At 41.3% G+C, this 21113-nt stretch overlaps 1 long non-coding RNA gene across 1 annotated transcript; it reads right to left on the bottom strand.

Annotated features, from left to right (window-relative positions):
- Positions 1-1054: 1054 nt before the first annotated feature.
- LOC125461217 (uncharacterized) lies at positions 1055-20275 on the bottom strand. Its single transcript, XR_007249430.1, has 2 exons — positions 20221-20275; positions 1055-1572 (listed from the first exon to the last, which is right to left on the bottom strand). It is a non-coding gene; the product is annotated as an uncharacterized LOC125461217 (long non-coding RNA).
- Positions 20276-21113: the final 838 nt, after the last annotated feature.

A 21113-nucleotide genomic window follows, 5' to 3' on the forward strand; every position in this document is an offset into this window, starting at 1 on the left:
AAAACCAGTCCAACCTGTCTCTGCCTCCCTAACCTGTTCTTCCTCTCACCCATCCCTTCCTCCCACCCCAAGCCACACCTCCATCTACCTACTAACCTCATCCCACCTCCTTGACCTGTCCGTCTTCCCTGGACTGACCTATCCCCTCCCTACCTCCCCACCTATACTCTCTCCACCTATCTTCATTTCTCTCCATCTTCGGTCCCCCTCCCCCTCTCTCCCTATTTATTCCAGAACCCTCACCCCATCCCCCTCTCTGATGAAGGGTCTAGGCCCGAAACGTCAGCTTTTGTGCTCCTGAGATGCTGCTTGGCCTGCTGTGTTCATCCAGCCTCACATTTTATTATCTTGGATTCTCCAGCATCTGCAGTTCCCATTATCTCAAAATAATGCAGGTTGGGCTAGCATTATTGTCGCTTGATCCACACCCAGCAGCCCTACCTCCCCAAGGTAATGGGAGAGATTGAATTGATTGGAGAAAGACAGGAAAGGTAAAGGCTGAGTTCTGATTCTCCAAGCCCATGTAGAATTTACAAATCAAATGCTGTAACTGGCAAAGGCAGAACGCAAATTCACAGAAATATGAGGAGGAGAGGGGCCACGTTCTTCACCTTGCCCAAAAACAGAGGAAGTGTATGGATAAACTTCAGACCCTTTATGATTGAATGATCATGATTTTGGAATTTCATTCCCTGGCTGAAGTGAAATTCCAAAAATTGTTTTAACGTAAGAGTAAATGTTTAATTCCAGATGATAATAATTCCTCATCCTCAATTATCATTGGTGTGAATTGGTGCATTACAATAAAGTAAGGAAAATTGAAATTTTGGAAGATTGGAAGCATATTCTTTTGAACAAAATTATTTGAGGAAATGTTCTAAAATCTGAGAAAACTGATATCAAAAAGTTTGGTTCACAAAAAGTAAAATCCATCAAAAGACGTAGACTTTTCCTTTGTTCAGCAAAGAAAGAAGACACATCGGGGTGTTGACGTAATTACATACAAGAATTTTTGCCCCACCTCTTCTAGATCAGCAAGGAACTGTCTGCATAGTTCAGTCAATTTAAGGTTTATTGACAGAGATATTTAGACTAATTAACCCACTCTGCCCAAAGTGGGATGGATAGATACATTTTGTTTTCAGATAAATGCAGGTGTAGAAGGCTTTCCAACAGCTTCAAATTTCTGAGGTATTCTGCAAGCTTTCAATGCCGTAACACTGTGTTAGAAAAGTAATCCTTAACCCATCAAGCCATTTGTTAACCACCTCCTTGGGTATCGGAGAACAGTTGGGAAAACATTAAATATATCCAGCATCAGGCAGTACAAAACCACTAAGCCTGGACAAATTTGATAGCATGGTCACTGGGTCCGCACTCTCCACGAGAGCACAGTCTCCTCCGTGCTGGGCTGAGTCCCTCACCATTAAACCACCATCCGGGCTCACCAACTACTCCTCCTCAAACATCAAAGTCCTGCCAGCTCCAACCTCTGCCACGCTCCAGATTCCAATGCCATTGCTGCCGCTGCACGACCGTGCTCTCTTCAGAAGGTGAAATAAAAAAGCCAAACTAAAAAATTAAAATAAGAGACAAAAAGATGACAAAAGAAGTAAAAAAGGGAAAAAAAACAATAGCACTACAACTTATATCATATTTTTAATGTGCTTAAAAGAGACTTACAGAAATTTTTAGACTAGATTAGATTCCCTACAGTGTGGAAACAGGCCCTCTGGCCCAACAAGTCCACACTGCCCCTTAGAACATACCAACCAGACCCATCCCCCTATAACCCACACACCCCTGAACACTATGGGCAATTTAGCATGGCCAATCCACCTAGCCTGCACATCTTTGGACTGTGGGAGGAAACTGGAGCACCTGGAGGAAACACACGCAGACACGGGAGAATGTGCAAACTCTGCACAGACAGTTACCTGAGGGTGGAATCAAACTTGGGTCCCTGGTGCTGTGAGGCTGCAGTGCTAACCACTGAGACACCGTGCTGCCCCTATATAATGAGTGTTATGAGTGTTATAATGAGTGTTAAAGCTGAAGAATCAATTTTAGAGGATCATTACAAAAATATCGATACAAGTGGTCAGAAGGTGGCCCGATAGGCTGAAGTAATGGTTGGGAGTGGATAATGTTACAGAGGTAAAAGTAGGTGCTTCTCTAATTTACAAAATAATCTGCATGTACAAAAAGGTCATCGTTGATACTAATTGGATTGTTGTAACTTCCTCAACACAATTAATTGTATATTCATACTCCCTCAACTTATTCTTTCATTCACTTCTGCAGCTCTCTGTTCTCATTTTATCTTCACAACTTTGCGGTTGCCTTCTGATTTACCTCTCGCTATTCATGTCATGGATAACTCGACTTAATTGATGTGTCCTATTGTACTATTAGATCAGTAACAGCTGCTACCTCCCCCTGCTTTAGTGCTATTCTGCATAATGAAATACTTCAGAAATGAATAAAAATTGTCTAAATATCTGATTATTTTTAACTTGTTAGAGACCAGCTCCTGCATGGAATACATTCCATAACAACAAAACCTATAGGTGAGTAAGACATAGTTACACTGCTTTTAAAAGATCTCATGGCCGAAAGTGGAGGTCATTCTTTTGGTCCATTAAGGAAAGCAGGCAATGGTACATTGTCTTTTTAGTTATATCCTTCCATCTGCACCATGCAGACTACAAGTGTATGAAGGAACCTAAAAACAGAAGGTCACAGCAGGATCGGAAAGGAGTGAAATCTGGTCACGAAGGGGGTTTACGTGGGACAGGGGTGTAGTTCATAGTCAGGAGTTGTGTGGTGAGATGTGCCAGATATTTTTCATGAGAAACAGCTGAGGGGCAGGCTGGGTAATTAATGCGGCGAGTTTGGTAAAATCAAGTGAGAAATCCCATTTGACCTTATGTTGAAAATCCCTCCAAACAATTCAATGTAGCTCAGTCTTAGCCAAAGTCACGTAAGATCTAGACTTATGTCACTAAAAGGTGCTATCCCAAATCCTGCTGGTTGAAAATCACAGGAATATTATGATGCAGAAGGAGGCCTTTCGGCCTATCAAGTCTGCAATGGAATTCTCTATCAATATTGTCAATGATAGTTCATAATTCTTGAACCAGAGCCTTGGACAAGCCTCAGGGTTGATATTCCCCTGAAATCTCAGTATTCAAATGAAAACTGCAAAATCCATTGAATAAAGGGCAGCCAAGCTTAAACATCTGTTGTGTTTATGATTCATCCTTGGCTTCTCTGATTATGAGTCAATGAACTAACACACAGGCACAATGTTGTTAGAACTGTGCATATATATCTTAATCTGCATACTAATTACTAGTTTGAAAATGCTTATGAAAAGACAGTCATAAGTACAAGTGTGGAAAACCTTAAGATCACTGACCTATTCAAAACTCTTTATCTTTGGCATAATTCATACAGGCTTTCATTTCTGGAACTCTGAGATTGCATGCAAACAAGTGCTTTATGTTTGTGTCTCTAAAGATATGGAAGTGCAACTATTATTCATCTTTGATATGGGTTTCGGCTGTTAAAATTGTATTTTTTTTCTTACAAAATACATGAGGACAATGCATTATCACCTTGAAGGTGCACTAAGCAATTTTCCATAAGAACCGAGTGCAGATTTGATATTTGTTAGTGCTGTTAACCCATTTATGTTAGACAGGTTAGCATCGACATTAGAATAGCAGAGGTAAAGTGGATAAAACATTAATATTAGTATGAAAATGATGGGTGTAAATTGGCCATTTGACCCATCAATGCTGCCACATACACAGGATGACTGGAGCATTGTCACTTCCATTAACCCACCCACCTAGCCAAACACCGGTTTACAATCTCAAAAAAAAAGTGAACCAAAGTACAAACAACCCAGATTCAAGATGGGAAGAAAAAGAAACGACAGAAATTTTCTCCCTGGAAACCAAGAAAGCAGTTCCAAAAGTCACATGGACCATGAGTTCACGGTCTACAATTCCAGTTGCTGACAATATGATGAGATCACTGCTCGAACCAAATATGAGGGGAAAGAAAACATAAAGAGCTGCAGATAGTGGAAACCAGAAACAAAGTCAGAAGTTCCTGGAACGACTCAGCAGGTCTGGCAGCACCTGTGGAGAGAAAGCAGAATTAACATTTCCAGTCAAGAGACCTTTCGTCAACCAGAAAAACTTGCAGTAAGGCCCCTTTTCAAATGTTTTCAGTTGTAAAGAAGTAGGGTCGAAACCCATTTCACTCATTTACCACACTCAAGTCCATAATGTGTGGAGACATAGTATGACACTGGCTCACTCACTGCATCAAGGCAGAAATATTGATGAAACCAACTGACAGGCATTGTTTTGCAACAGCTACGGGCCACAAGTTGCAAAGAGCATTAGGCATGAGGTCTTCATTTATCTTGCAGAGACGTAAGATTGCTGTCTCTGTCATAATAGCTTTAAGTGGGGTTTATGTAGCTCAGAAGGCTGGATGGCTGGCTCACAATGCCAACAATAGAGGTTTAATTTCTGCACTGGCTTGAGGTTACCATGAAGGTTGTGCCATCTCAGCCTTGCCATGGTGACGCTTGGGTTAAACTCATCCCTGCTTACCTCTGTCTAATGTAGTAGTGGGATAACATCCTTACCTTTAACAGTTTCAAGGTTTAGGCTGTAAACAGAAAGTGCTAGAGATACTCAGCAGTTCCGGCAGCATCTCTGGAGAGAAAATAGAGCTAATGCCTCAAATCCAATATGACCGCATTCTGCAAAAGTCGTAGAATCAGAGAATCGTACAGTGTAGAAAAGGCCATTCGGCCCTTTGAGTCTGCACCAATATAACTACCAGTAAAGGTGCGTAAATCTTCATTTCCTGCACTTGTCCCAAATCCTTGAATGTCATGATATTTGAAATGCTCATGCAATTTTTTTTAAATGTTGTAAGGTTTCCGCCCCCCACTACCTTCCCAGGAAGTGCATTCCAGATTCCCCCTGCACACTGAGTGAAAACCCTTTTCTCAAAAGCCTATCTGAATCTCCTGCCCCAACCCTATGCCCTGTTGTGAATAACCCCCTCAGCCAATGGAAATAGTTGCTCCCTGTCCATATCCCTCATAATCTTATGCACCTCAATCATGTACCCCCTCCGCCTACTCTGCTCTAAAAAAACCCAAGCTAAGTCTCTCTTTTAGCTCAATTTGTCCATCCCATGCAACACCTTGGTGACCCTCCTCTGTACCCCCTCCAGTGTTATCAAGTCTTTCCTGTAGTGAGATGACCATAAGTGTATACAGCTGTGGCCTAACTAATGCTCTGCCCAACTTGAACATTCCCTCCTTGCTGTTATACACTTCTTAACTATCCTATTCATGTGCTCTGCTGAGTTCAGTGGTCTGTGAAAAATTATCCCAAGATCCCTCTGTTTCTTTGACCTATCCACTGTCCTGCCATCCATTAGATAATCCCTCATCTGGTTTCTTCTTCTGAAGTTCATCACCTCGCACTTATCAGGGTTAAATATCATCTGCCACTGGTCTGCCCTCCTAACCAACCCATCTATATCTTCCTGTAACCTACAACCATCTCCTTCACTATCAATCACTCTACCAATCTTGGTGTCATCTAAAAATTTGCTTAACATTCCCCTACATTTTCATCTGCGTCATTTATATCTGTAACAAAAAGCGTACTGAATCTTGTGGTATACCGACAGACTCCAGCCTTCAGTTACTTGATCAGCGTTCTACAATTACATTTTACACCTTATTACTAAGCCAGTTGCTGATCCATCTCACCAAGTTTCCCTCAATTCCATGTGCTTTAACTATCTGAAAAAATCTTCCATGTGGGACCTTGTCAAAAGCTTTGTTAAAATGCATATAAACTACATTAACCAAACTTCCCATATCTATACACATGATCTCATTTTCAAAAATCATGAACAAATTTGTTAGGCATGAGTTCCCTCTGACAAAACCATGCTGACTATCAACAATTAACCCATGCCCTTCCAAATGAGTATTAATTTGCTCCTTCAGAATTTTCTCCAACAGTTTCCCCACCATTGACGGGAGACTTATCAGTCTATAATTTCCTGATTCAACTTTACTATCTTTCTTGAAAAGTGGAACAACATTAGCCATTCTCCAGTCCTTTGGCATTTACCCCATGGCCAGAAAGGAATTTAAAAACTTGTGTCAGAGCCCCTGCAGTTTCCTGCATTTCCTCCCACAGTGGCCGAGGATGCAATTCATCAGGGCCAGTGAATTTGTCCATATTTTAAGCCTCCAATACCTCCCTATTTTCTATGTCAAACTATGCAAGTTCCTCACATGTTGGACTTGAAATGTTATCTCTGTTTTTCTCTCTCCATAGCCCTTTTCAGACTGCCGGGTTTCTCCAGCACTTCCGGCTTTTATTTCACATTTCCAGCGTCTGCAATATTTTGATTTTGTTATCAAGATTTAGGTTGTTATTTCTAATTAGCAAGCTGAGCACAATTATTGTCCACTGCAGCCCATTGTCAATGTCTGTCAGAGGACATTTTTAGATCTAATGTATACATGATGGAAGTCAATGAGGACAGGCCAATCGCTTGATTCCCTCTTCCTGCAGTTATTGCATCCATGAAATCCTGAACCTTCTCCCTCCTGAGCAGAGTCAGAAACTGGTTGAAGCCTAAATTTAACCTTTAATAAATTCCAAATAAGGCCACTTTTTAAAAAGAAATTGGAACGGCAGGTTGACATCCCCTATCACTATCCAAAGCTGCCATAGCAACAGCTCACACTCGGCTTGCTGTGTGGCATCAGCATACTCGAGAGTTACTACAGGACAATGCAGGATGATGAATGACAACAGACGTTTAATTGTCAGCAACCAAAGGAATTGAGTGTAAAAGGTACATCAGCCAGTAATTGCTCGGTAATTGTCACAGTTTTGTCTCTGTGTATATTAATTTTTCACATTTTTTACAAGAGATTAGAAAGATCAAGTGGCAGAAAAAATAATACAGACTCGCAATAAAGCTGATTTCTTTGCTGCCCGGTTGATAAACGAGTGAGTTTGAAATTAACCCTAACATAGAAACTGTACTTGCAATGCAATTGTGGAAAAGTGAATTCACACTAGAAGCAGAAATCCAATCTCCAATTTCAACTCATTGCTGCCTGTGCAAATAAACGAGGTTGATAACTAAAATAATTGTACGGAAATGTTTCCAAAAGGAATTGATAATCATTCTTGACTCTGGAATGTACAACTTTGAAGAAAATAAAATCAGCAAGTTTTTTTTTATTTGCAGCCTTTGCTCACTACATTATCGAGTATTCTGATTCTATTGCATTACCTCCTCAAAACATCATCTACTGCATTGACCTCATTTTATCTGCACCTTCTCCACTCATTGGCAAATTTTTCTTCACTAAAGGTGTAATATAAGCATATGTTGCTGTTTGTGCAAAATTATTTTCCAAACCCAAGGGAATGCTGTGCAATGTTGACGATATGCAAAATATCTGGGTAAATATCTTAAATTTTCATCGAGAGCTGTCAGCATGATATCTGGGATTTCAATTTCTCTGCTTCCCTCATTCAGTCTCATCATTTTCTCAGGTCCAACTCTAATATTATCAAAAAAGGGGAGTTGAGAAGTGTTTACTGTCATTGCCTGGTGTACCCGTAGGACAAACTGCAGCTCTCTGACAGATTTCCACAGCTGCCTTGACTTCACTTCCTCACTGGTGTTTCTGACCTGTCTTCCTTTTCCTCAATCAATGATTGTAGTTGACAGTGTCCTATATTCTTATTCTCACTCCTTGCCCACCCACTTATAACTATAATAGGTTCCCTTTGTCCTCACCTCCATCGAAAAACCTTCATATTAAATGGATCATTCTCTCCCATTTCCACCACCTCTAATTTGTTGCCACTACACAACATTATTTCTCCCCATAGGTAACACAGTGTGGAGCTGATGGAACACAGCGAGCCAAGCAGCGCCAGAGGAGCAGGAAAGTTGAAAGTTTCCGGTCAGGATCTTTCTTCAGAAATGGGGAGGGGGAAGGGAGCTCAGAAGTAAATGGATAGGAAGGGCAGGGCTGGGAAAAATAGGTGGGATTTTGATAGGTGAGTGCAAGTAGGGAGTGGTGGGGACTGATCAGTGGGATGGATGGAGCAGATAGGTGGGAGAGAAGATGGATGGGTGTGTCGGGTCAAGGAGGTGGGGATGAGTTGGTCATGGGACAAGGTTGGAGGAAGGGGAGGTTTTGAAACTGGTAAAATCCATGTTTATGTCATCGGGCTGTCGGCTCCCAAGGCAGAATATGAAGTGCTGCTCCTCCAGTTTGCGTGTGGCGTCACTGTGGCACTGGAGGAGGCCCAGGGCAATAGACAATAGACAATAGGTGCTGGAGTAGGTCATTCGGCCCTTCGAGCCAGCACCACTATTCATTATGATCATGGCTGATCATCCACAATCAGTATCCTGTTCCTGCCTTATCCCCATAACCCTTGATTCCACTATCTTTAAGAGCTCTGTCTATCTCTTTCTTGAAAGCATCCAGAGAGTTGGCCTCCACTGCCTTCTGGGGCAAAGCATTCCATATATCCACCACTCTCTGGGTGAAGAAGTCTTTCCTCAACTCTGTTCTAAATGGGCTACCCCTTATTTTTAAACTGTGTCCTCTGGTCCTTGACTCACCCATCAGCGGAAACATGCTTCCTGCCTCCACAGTGTCCAATCCCTTAATAATCTTATATGTCTCAATCAGATCCCCTCTCATCCTTCTAATCTCAAGAGTATACAAGCCCAGGCGCTCCAATCTTTCAACATATGATAGTCCCGCCATTCCGGGAATTGACCTTGTGAACCTACACTGCACTCCCTCAATGGCAAGAATGTCCTTCCTCAAATTGGGAGACCAAAACTGCACACAATACTCCAGGTGCAGTCTCACCAGGGCCCTGTACAGCTGCAGAAGGACGTCTTTGCTCCAATACTCAATTTCTCTTGTGATGAAGGCCAGCATGCTGTTAGCTTTCTTCACTACCTGCTGTACCTGCATGCTTGCTTTCATTGACTGATGTACAAGAACACCTTGATCTCGTTGTGCTTCCCCTTTACCTAACTTGACTCCTTTGAGATAGTAGGATGGACATGTCACCCAGGGAGTGGGAGTGGGAGTTGAAATCATTTGTGACATTGTTGTGAACAGAGCACAGGTACTGTCCAAAGCAGTCTCCAAGCTTCTGCTTAGCCTCATCGATGAAAAGGAGGCCATATCAGGAGCAGCAGATGCGATAGACAACATTGATGCATGTACAGGTGAACGCCTGTCTAATGTAGAAGGTTTATTTGGTGCCTTGAATGGAGGTGAGGGGGTAGGTGTAGGGGCAGGTGTAGCACTTCCGATGGTTGCAGGTGAAGGCGCTGGGGGTGGTGGGGTTATTGGGGAGTGTGGAGTGGACGGGGGAGTCATGGAGAAAGCAGTCCCAGAGAATCAGCTGGACCATCTCCAATACCTCCATCTCTTTCCTGGACCTCTCTGTCTCCATCGCTGGTGACCACCTCGAAACAGACATCCATTTCAAGCCCACCAACTCTCACAGCCACTTGGACTACACCTTGTCTCACCCAACATCCTGCAAGAATATGATCCCATACACCCACTTCCTCTGCCTCAGCTGCATCTGCTCCCAAGGTGATGCGTTCCACTCCTGTACATCGCGGATGACCTCTTATTAAAAGGAAGGCAGCCTCCCCCCACTGGTGATTGAAAATGCCCTCAACTGCATTTCTTGCATTGCCCACACCTCTGCCCTTACATCCCCTCCCCCCAACAAAAATACAGAATCCCCCCCTGTCCTCTCACATATCACCCCAGCCTTCGTCTCCAAAGTATCATTCTCTGCCACTTCCGCCACCTCCAATCCAATCCCACAACCAAAGAGATATTTCCCTCCCACTCCCTGGGTGACATGTCCTTCTTGGGCCTCCTCCGGCGTCACAATGACACCACCCGGAAACTGGAGGAGCAGCATCTCATATTCTGCCTTGGGAGCTGACAGTCTAAACATGGATTTTCCAGATTCAAAATCTGCCCCCCTCCAGCCTCATCCCATGACCAACTCTCCATCTCAGCCCCACCTCCCTGACGTGACACAACCTATCCATCTTCTCTCCTACCTATCCGCTCGTCCCACCTCACTGACTAATCCCCACCACTCCCCACTTGCACTCATCTACAACCGTCCTACCGGCCCTCCCCAGCCCCACCTCTCCTCTCTATTTATTTCAGAGCTCCCTTCTCCCTCCCCATTTCTGAAGAAGTATCTCAATGTGAAACATCACTTTTCTGGTCCTATGATGCTGCCTGGCCAGCTGTTTTCCTCCAGCTCCACACTGTGTTCTCTCTGACTCCAGCATTGGCCAGTTCTTACTATCTCTGAATTAGTTCTTCCCACCAGCCCCAGTTCACTTTCAACATTCTGGAGGAATTATTCCCTCTGTGCCACCATGCTACACTCCTCAATCACACCCAACATACCCAACACCCTCTTCCCATCCTATCGCATCTTTCTATGCAAGCAAGCAGATACAACACTTTGTCCTTTTACCACCTCTCTTTTACTATCCCAGCCCAAGGCAATTTTCCAGCTGTTTATAGGAACGTACAATGGTATATACGATATTTGCTGTTCACTTTGAGCTCTGCTTTACATTGGGAAAATCATTCTTAAACGGGATTTATGGGACAGTTCCATTCAGTCTGCAAACACGACCCCAGTTTCCTTTCATCCACCATTTTGATTCTCTACCTCCACCTTATGCTGACTTCTGTTCCCCTAGCCTCTTGTATTATTTTACGGATGATCTGTATCAGAATGAAGAACAACACCTCATCTGCGGATCAGGCAACGCAGCCTTCCAGACTCAATACTTATTTCAACAATTTCAGATTGTTGCCATTTTTTGTGTCCCCTTATTTGCAAGTTTCAGTTGTAATCTTATTTTCCCTTTCTGATAACATTTGATTATTAATCTGCCATTCACACCTCCTTTAGGTATATCTTTCGTTACCTGACTTGTCCCTCTACCACTCCCTTCATCACTGCAAAACCAAAGCTTGTTACTTAACCAGAGATAGTAGGAACTGCTGATACTGGAGAATCTGAGAGAACAAGGTGTGGAGATGAAGGAACACAGCAGGCCGAGCAGCATCAGAGGAGCAGGAAAGCTGACGTTTCGGTTCTGAAGGGTCCAGACCTGCAATGTCAGCTTTCCTGCTCCTCTGACGCTGCTTGGCCTGCTGTGTTCATCCGGCTCTATACCTTGTTATCAGAGATAATGGGAGCTGCAGATGCTGAGAATCCGAGATAACAAAGTGTGGAGCTGGATGAACACAACAGGCCCAGCAGCATCTACACTTTGTTATCTCTTGTTACTTAAACATATTGTTTTCCAACAAGATTACAGACCTTGTTCATGCTTGACTCTCCTCTCTTTTTGCTGCCTTAAAAACTATTGCATTATTAACTTTAACTTGCTGGTGAAGGATTATTGCTTAGAAGCATTGCCCTGTTTCTCCCTTCACACATGCTCCCTGGCCTGCTGTACCTCTAGCATTTTCTGTTTTTATTTCAAGTTTTCAGTGCCCAATCATTTTACTTTAATGGATATTTTGGGCCCAGCTGTAGCTTTTCCAGGATATGAATGCACATGGGCGTACCATGCACTTAAGTTCTTTGATTTAGAACGAATAACTTGTAATGCAGTCAATCAGACCAGAAAGGAACTGACTCTGCGACCCCAGAATTGGCTGTTCCCCTGAAAAATATTGTAGTTTTACTTCAAAGCAAGTAGAAAAATGTAAACCGGTGTGAATTGAACTGCAGAATCAAATTGTTGATTTGTCTACAGTTTTAAAAGTATTCCTAATGTCGGTTTGTTGACCTGAAGGCTTGACGGCTGATATTCTGCAAACCATTGCAAAGTGACAGAAATAACACGGTATCAGCAGTAAAATGGAAGAGGTGCTCCATATGTACAATAGAAAAAGGCCAGAGGCCATGGTGTCAGCTACAGTTGATCCCCAGTTTCTGCTGACTGCCATAAACTTTAAAAATGAATCAGAAACTCACAGCTGAATTATAGCAATACTTCTTGCTGCCGTATCCCCTATTCAGTATAGTATTTATGAATGAATAATAACAATAATCTGATTGAAGAATAGCTATGCTGCCCAAACTCATCATGTGTTCATTACAGCTTAGCATTTATTTGTCAAATATTTCACCTGGCTCAGTCGGTAATGCTTTTCTTCGGGTCAAATATATTTTTGATCTTTGCAGTCCCTTGGGATCGAGGATGACTTACTGCCACTTTGTTGCTGTGGGTCATTAGCTGATTAATAGTCCGTTATTTTATTTGCAAAGCTTGCTGCGGGTGGTGCAGCCGGTGCTTTCTGAAGATTGCGCACAATACCTCTGCTTAATCTTCATCTTGGCCTGTCAGAGACACCGAGAATGCTTGGCTCCTTTGTGGATGCTTCTTGTTCAGATTAGGGATCTTGGGTGAGAGATTCCCATGAGTTGGTGAGGAGATTGGATGTTTCAAGAAGGCTTTGTGAATGTATGAGAAGTGTTTTCTCCTGGTGATTGCCTGCCACAACGATGTTCAGTGTAGACAACCTGTTTTGGAAGTCTTCGTTCAGGCATGCAGACAATGTGACCCATCCAATACGGTTGATTGACTACACCCAGTGCCATGGTACTGGGGGGCACTGGTCTGAGAATATTTACTGATAATGGATCGCCTGTCCTGTATGTGGATTTGAAGGATTTTGTCGACTATTGCTTTTTGTGCTATTTCTGGAAAGGCTGGAGTTGTCTGCTGGCCAGAACTCCCACAAACTGCAGCCCCCAACACCCCTTAAATCTTGTCTGAAAGACTAAATAAAACAAGGGACTCTCCAACAGAAAAAAAACTCTCCAAGCCAGTTGTGATATAAGGTGTTTAATTCACAGACATGAATAGCATCATTTTTGAATTTGTATTTTAACATAGATGTAAGTGGCTGTTGGCTACTTTTGTGAAGAGCTTTTTAAAAAATGCTCAGAGTCCTTCTGGAAAAGTGAATAAATCCAAAATGTTGTCAAAAAGCAGATGACTGCAAATCCTTACAGTATTAATATTAAGATGTTTATATTGGGTTATGACAGGTACAGTAATCATTTCAAACCATTATTTTTTTCCTAAACTCAATAGAATCTAAGAAGAGATAGTTGGAACTGCAGATGCTGGAGAAGCTGAGATAACAAGATGTAGAGCTGGATGAACACAGCAGGCCAAGCAGCATCAGAGGAGCAGGAAAGCTGACGTTTTGGGCCTAAAGTTTGCTTCTAAACTCAAGATTAGTGTTTCCTGAATTGAAATTGAAAAGCAGTTCAATGTGAGATGCACTAACTGTTTTTCAATTTCAATTCAGGAAACACTAATCTTGCGTTTAGAAGCAAACTTTGTTCCTCTCCAAGAAAAATAAGCTCAGCACGGATCAGGGAACAAGTTCTCCTAATGTTAATTGCCACTTCACTTACAATGCTGATACTCCTGGAGATTGCGCTTATGAGATAGGTAAAATTATCTCCAGCCCTTCAGTGTTGTATCATCAACAGTTATAATAGAAGGGGTATAATCAGAGTTTGGTGTTGGCTGTGATGGAATGTCTGTGTTTTACTTAAACTGCTGGCAGTCCATCATCACCAAACAGTTTTGAAGAACAGTCAATGGTCCAATAAAGGTCGTGTTTAGAATATGGCACAGAACACAAACGTCAGCACACAACACTTCCCATTGTATCGCCTCCAATACAGGTTAAAGAAATTATCATCTTTTCTGAATTGCATGTGTATTTCATTAACATTTTCATGAAAAGCCTAGAAAGAATGACAACAAAGAATATATTGAAAAACATAAGGACCATAAGGACTCCTGCCTCACACCACGTCTTACATCAAAAAGGGACAGTGGATTTATCGCAGTCAGTGCCTCTGATCATCATTCCATTGTGAAATTATTATACATTTTCTAACAAAGGATCCAAGAAGTTCCACAAAGCCTCACTGTTTACCGTGTCAGAGATCTTCATCCGGACAACAAAGGAACACAAGGATGCTATTTGTTGCTTACCAATGGGCAACGTGGCAAGAATTGCAGGGACAATGATGAGATGAAATATACAGAGCACCATCTACTGGAGTAATAGTCTCTATACTCAATATCTACAAAGCATTAACCAAGATGGAAACATCCTTGACCATTCACTGATGGGATAGGACAAGTTGAGGGAGAGTACTGAATCAGGCTTGACAAATCAGTTGCATCAAGTCCAGTGCATGCGACTTAAGGGTTGTGTGGAAGGAACTTGATCTCGTCGCGACAGGTGAGTCACTAGAGCAGGAACTGCATTTATCATTCTCCAAGACTGAACAGGGACCAAATCAGAGGTGTCTAAATATCTTAGTCATTAATTTTCCTTTTGAGATGAACTATCTGTCCAATTAGAACTGATATTCAAGGGACAACAACTTGAGGTACGAGCTGGATTGATTTGTAGAGAATTGATGTCGGAAGGTCATTCATCCCATATCGGCATAGAAGGCTGTGTCTGTAGAGTCTGTGACAGCTTGGATTGACAACGGATGTGACAAAACTTAAACAATACGGTGAAACATGTAATATCAGTTTGGCTCATTCCATTTCTTCAAGCATGCATAATTGTGATGAATTCTTGAATTTTAACACACAGTCACTTGTCATACTGCAGGAATCAGCAGTTGATATATGCTGATGAGGTACGTATAAGCAGGTCTCCAGCAATTCTTTGAACCTTCCACAGACTTTCAAACAAATCACAACTGTAACACCCAAACATCTTGCACAGTCAAACACCAATTGCAGCTCATATCTCTGGAAGAAATTGTAAAAGCCTCCATCTTGATTGAAGGGCCTCTTGTCTTTAAAGTGTCTCCTTGAGTTTGTAAGTTTAGATTTGGTCAACTTTCAATCTTTCTTTACGTGTGACTTTTTTTACACTCTGAAATTTCTAGACTATATGTTTCTCTCATGAAGGAAAAGATACACAGGGTGCTCATATGTGTGTGGCATCTGCGTCTTTAGGAGATTCCTTTGATCTCTTATTCTCATTCTCCTTTGTTTGTAGCAGCAAACTTGTGTAACTCTACTGTTTCTGAAGCTACTGCAAGTTCAATTGTTATTTGTATTTTATATGCTTAACTCTTCCAAACAAAGTAACACTGTGAGTCCCACTTAAAGAGATATTGGTGCAATGATCTTACAGCGAGAGCATAGTGTCGATATTTGGTTAAGATATCATGCCCTATTTGCTAAGCATGGCCATGGTTCTATTTGAAGTGGGGCAAACCATCCTAACTAATTTATTTTCTCAATATTTATCCAATTCATTTCTCTGATTCTGTTTCTGATTGAGGCTTGACATGGACTATATCAAAGGTAAGCTTTCCTAACTGATTCTTTATTCTTCTGCTGACATTAAATAAGTGCCATATCGAGGAGGCACAGAGAATTGGCACTGAGTGCATGGCTTGCTAGAGACCTGGCAAATGGGTGTGATGGACGGAATTACCTTCTTCTCCATGTAAAATTCTACGGTGTCTGTTGAAGAAGGAATGTTGGCCACTATTCCTGGATGCTGCTCTGTGGTATCTTTTCAAAGTATACCTTCACTCTTATCACAGAGTAAAAATATTCTGGGCACATGTTCCACACCAGTGACTGGAGCACAAAACCCTGGCTATCACTGCAGTGTAGAACTGAAGGAATGCTCTCAATAGTTGTTCACAGTGGGTGCCCTCAATTGGTGCTCAGAGTAGGTGCTTATGTGGACATTTATCTCAAGCTGTTGAGTTACATGGGCCCAGTCAGAAGCAGCTGGCAATGCAGTGCACACTCCTGGGAATCGGAAAATCATAGAATCATACAGTATAGGAAAGGCCCTTCAGCCCATCAAGTCTGCATCACCAAAACTACTATCAACTCTAGACCCACTTTCTAGGACAAGGCCCATGACCTTGAATGTTATAACACTTTAACTGCTGTGAGGTTTTCTTCCTCAACTCAGACAGTGCACTTCAGAACGCCACCCCGTCTGGTTGAAACTTTCTTTCCTCAAACCCCCTCTAAACTTCCTGCTTTCCATTTTAAAATCATGTTTCCCATCCCCAACCTCAGGTTTTGAAAAAAAGGTTAAAATAATAAGGTTGTACTCAGAAATTAATATGCTTTTTGTACTGGAACTTTGTTCTGAGAGATACAAAACAAGTCAGACCAGCATGTATCATTTGCAAGTTTTAATGTTTTTTCCTTCTGGGAATTCCTACGTTACGACAATCACACAACTTCAGAAAGTGCTTCTCCAAGGGGCTTTGGATACATTTTCTTTACAGCCCTATCAAACTGTTTTGGGTATATGTTCACCCAATGTGGAGCAGCGTCCAACAAACGTTGAGAGTATTAAGCTGCGAACAGACACGTTAGAATAATAGTCAGAGGAATCTATATCTGGTCAAACCACATGTGGCCCCTGAATGCTTCCAGTATTGGAGAACAGCCCCTCAAAAACACTGTACTAGAAGTAAGAGCCTATTGGTTTCAATCTCTGATTTTTTTTATTCACTGACTTCCTTCATATTTAGTCTGTTCTCTTCTCCAGCAGATAAGTTGCCTCGTTATTTTCATCAGGTTTTCCCAATTCATGCTGCCTGGCACCACCTGGTGGCTGTGTATCATTCTTTTTAAACTCCACATAAAAATATCAAGGTAGGAATTCTGCCAATGCAAGTAAAGTTGCCATAATCTTACCAGACAACAGGCCTGCGTCTGTCATGTCTGTCATTAGAGAAAATGATGTCAAGTGATGACTTACCTCCCTCAGGCGAGGGAGAGGTTGAAAAGGAGAATCCTTCATGGTAACCTCAGCAAGTGTGGGTATTGAACCTACACTTTGGGAGTTCCTCTGAATTACAGACCAGCATGTCAGAATGCATCTGACATCTTCACTTGCTCAATGACCATTGGCAATGCATAAGTTATATTTTGCCACTGCAGTCAAATCATTTTCACAGAAGAAAACAAAGAAACTCCAATTTATAATTTATAGCAAAAACAGTGCAGCCACACGCAATACACAGAAGTCAGATCCTCCCTGGTATGAGTTTAAGTGGTGAAGCGGTCAGAAACAAAGCTTGTTGAGCTGCAACAAAAAACATCATAAACTCACAAAACTATCTGAAACCTGAGACCACTCTGGCACGTTCAGTTTGGAATAAACTTTGAATGGCCTCAAGCTGATCAAGGCTGCAATGTATAATATAGGCCACGAGTGCCTGGGAAACAGTTAATTCTAGAAGTAAGAAAGGCATGAATAAGTAGTTCAGCAGGTGAGGGAGGATTGAAGTTTAGTGATGTTATGGAGTGTGAATTGAGTGGCCTTTTTTGCTACAGATATATGGTAGGAAGGCCCTCTTGGATTCTAGAGTGAGGCCAATGTTGCAAACCATCTGGCTCAACCCCCAGTTAGTCCCCAAGGCAAAAGATGGAGTTGGTAGTGAGGAAGTGGAGCTTTGTGACAGAGCCTGAAGACAGTAGCTGCTGTAACCAGAGATCAGAGATTTGAAGTCATTGATGAAAGATTAAAAGGGAAGATGAAGAGCATTTGTTTCATTCAAACAGTTGCCAATATCTGGAACACTCTACCTGAATGTCTATGGAATCCTAATTACAAAAGTAATTTGATGAGGGAGTTGAACAGGTTCTTAAGAGTTGAGAAACTTATGGACAAAAAGAAGGGAGCTACAGGCATGACATCCAAATCATTTCCTTCTGTCCAGTAAATTTCTACATGTTTCAATGTTTCTACTTCCTACTGCTGCAGATGGAAAAGAGAATGAAGATTAAATGGCCCATTACAACAGACATGATGAGATCACATGTAATTTACACATCTCAGGACCACAACTGATTGAAGACTACAGTGGAACTGATTTGAACCATTTGTTTGTACCAGATTATTATGGAATGTAACCTTGGGGCACTATGAAATTATTCATAGAACAAATAAATTTTGCTTAGTACATAATGCTGTTATTCAGAAAATCAAAATTCTATCGCTAAAGAAATAGCATCAATAGTTTAGTTTGGAAATGAAAATAAGTGAGTGACATTATTGCACATTGTATTGTCTCGGCATTTGCAAGAAATAGCTAGAAGAACAGCAGCAGAACTAGAGTCTCAAGTGTACATTCAATTTCATAATATGGGACAAAAGTTGGGCTTTCAGATTTACTGATATTGCTTCATTGGAACATGTTTCCATTCAAACACAGATTAAAAAGGACATTAAAAAAAACCTTTCGCACATGGAGGTTAGAATGTGGAGTTCTTTGCTGCAAGCCATTGTTGAAGTGGAGTCTATAAATTCTTTAAAAAAGATTTAGTTGCAAAGAAAAGAGAATATTAGAGGGTATTGGGAATTTAACAACCATGGGTTGAAAACTATTTTTTCCCATAAGTATTAGCAGATTTTCTTTTGATGCTCCTTCTGAGCAAAAACTGCCTAAAAGCATTAGTTAGAACTATGTGCAGGTCCCATGCTGAGTGATGGATGTACTGCCAGCCATACAGAATGTGAATGCATAAGAGTAGACATTTTGCACGTATCTCAAACAATGCCAGTGTGTTCAGTTCAATATCTGACATTTCAGGAAGACATTGTGAACACTGTTGTTAGCAAACACTTTTGATGTCCCCAAATATCGGAAGAAAAGCTTCTTGAAACATTACAATGACAGGCAAAGCAGGCAGCAACAGGATGAAGTAGAAAACATTAACTCTCAGTTCAGCTCAAGTAAAAGACTCACTGACAGTAAACTAGCCAGAGAAGAAAACACTTTTTTTGGTGTAATGATACAGAAACAGACATTAGACTAATTGAACCTCGTATCTCTTGTCAAATGAGTTTTCTAAATGTTTCGATGGCATTTTTAAACCATGAAATGAAGAAATTTATCATTTGACCCAAATCTCTTACTAATGTTAACTTGGTCCACTTTCAAAGAGATTAGGGTCATAGAATGGTTACAATTCTAAAGAAGGCCACGTAACCCATCCTACCTGTGACAGGTCTTTTCAAGCGCAAATCAGTTGATCCCACTCTGGCCTCAAAATGGTTACAGCACAGAACAAGGCCATTTGGCCTCTGTCTGTCCTAACCCATCCCAGAATCTGGAAACTGGACATTTATTTTCACTCAGGTATTCCTTTTCCACTCATGAACTGGTTTCTTCTTGAGTTTCTTACTAAATGGTTCACCAAGTGAGAAGTAGCTGATGGTTGAACAAGTAGCTCTAGTGTTTTTAAAGCATACTTACCTGTTGCTCCACATTTGGACAAGGCCAACGCACCTGGGAACAATTATTTCCCAAGCTTTTGTTAAAATTCAAAAATGTCAAGTCAACTCTGGTTGGTTGAAGTGTTGCCATGACAACTGCACAATTGTTCCACTTGCTTTTCACTTCAAGTTGATGTCAATTCTTCTACCAATGGGAAGTTTCTCTCTTTGAATTCTGTACAAAACCCCACTGATTGTGAATACCTCTATCTAATCTCACCCAAATAATCTCTTCTCCAGGAAGAACAGTAGCAATTTAATCATTCTGGACCAAAAGAGAATTTCCTTGTAAACTTCCAGGACCTATACTTGATGCTAATAATTAGAGCAATGGCTATCAACTTCTTTAAAAGGCAGGTGGTTAGACAATTTAAGAGAAAATTTATTGCTACTGCACCCGAATTTGCAGAAGACATGAGTTTGTTCTAAATTTAATGTGGAGTGGGTTTAGGCTGTACATCATAAATGCAAACAGGGAACTATGGACATAATAACAGAATTTCTTGATTCTTATATTTCCATAAATGTTTATCTTTTAAGAAAATCGTGGTTAACTATAGGAAAGACACAGATATGTGATTTTTTTTAGATACTGGCATTTCTTTACAGCTCATATTTAAATCTAAGTACACAGAAGATAGAAAATGGTGAACAAAAAAGCAAAGGCTCAGTGTTTTCACTCATTGTGAATAAACATTTGGAATCATACTTACACACCGCAATTCCCTTATCTTCTGTCTGTCCTTGCGCACTCACCTAACGTATTTCAACGTACAAGATCAAATATTTTCCACTCCCAACACTAATCCTGGAACAGAATTCCACAACTTGACCACTCCCTGTCTAAAAATTCTGTCTCATAGTTAATCATTTTATGTGTGACCATATTTACTCCTCAGTTACTGGAAACAGCTTGCAGCTATCGATCCTGTCTCCATATCTCCTAATTTAAATCACTTGTATCATGTCAGCCTGCAATCAAAACTGTTCACATGAAAAGAGGTGCTCCAGTTCTCAGATTTCTTCCATTTTCTCAAACCAGCAAACTGAATCTGCTTTTCTCCCTCATAAGCCGCAATAACCTTCCTCTAATGTAGAGCTCCAAAATGCACAAAGCACCCCAATTGAGAGTTTATTTAGATGATCTGTTGGCTCATCATCTTCCCATGGATTTTGGATGCTGTGGTTTGTGTAACAAAAGAATTTCATCATTTCCAGTGACCCTATCAATCTGAAATGCTGCCTGTGTCCTATCTTCAAATCCCTCCAGTTTTCTTTCTGAGGATAATTGCTGCTATTTATTTTATCAAATTGTTCTATTTCTAAAATCTACCTCAGTTTGACTTAGCGTATTTTGTACTGACATTCTTCTTTTCTAGTTGGACCATATAAATAAACCATCATATTCTACTGACTGTTCTCCCTCACGCACCAGTTATGTTTTGACCAGCTCAGGTGTCTTGTGACTCAACATTCAGAAGTCAGCATGTATTGCATTCTAGTGATTTCAGCTACCTGTGGTTTTTGCTGTATGGTTAACTTGAACCTGCTAGATTCCTCGTTCAGCCATTAAATGCTTGAAAGTTGATAGAACTTGAGGAGGTTC

Source organism: Stegostoma tigrinum, chromosome 19 (assembly GCF_030684315.1).
Source record: "Stegostoma tigrinum isolate sSteTig4 chromosome 19, sSteTig4.hap1, whole genome shotgun sequence".
NCBI classification, from domain to species: Eukaryota; Metazoa; Chordata; class Chondrichthyes; order Orectolobiformes; family Stegostomatidae; genus Stegostoma; species Stegostoma tigrinum.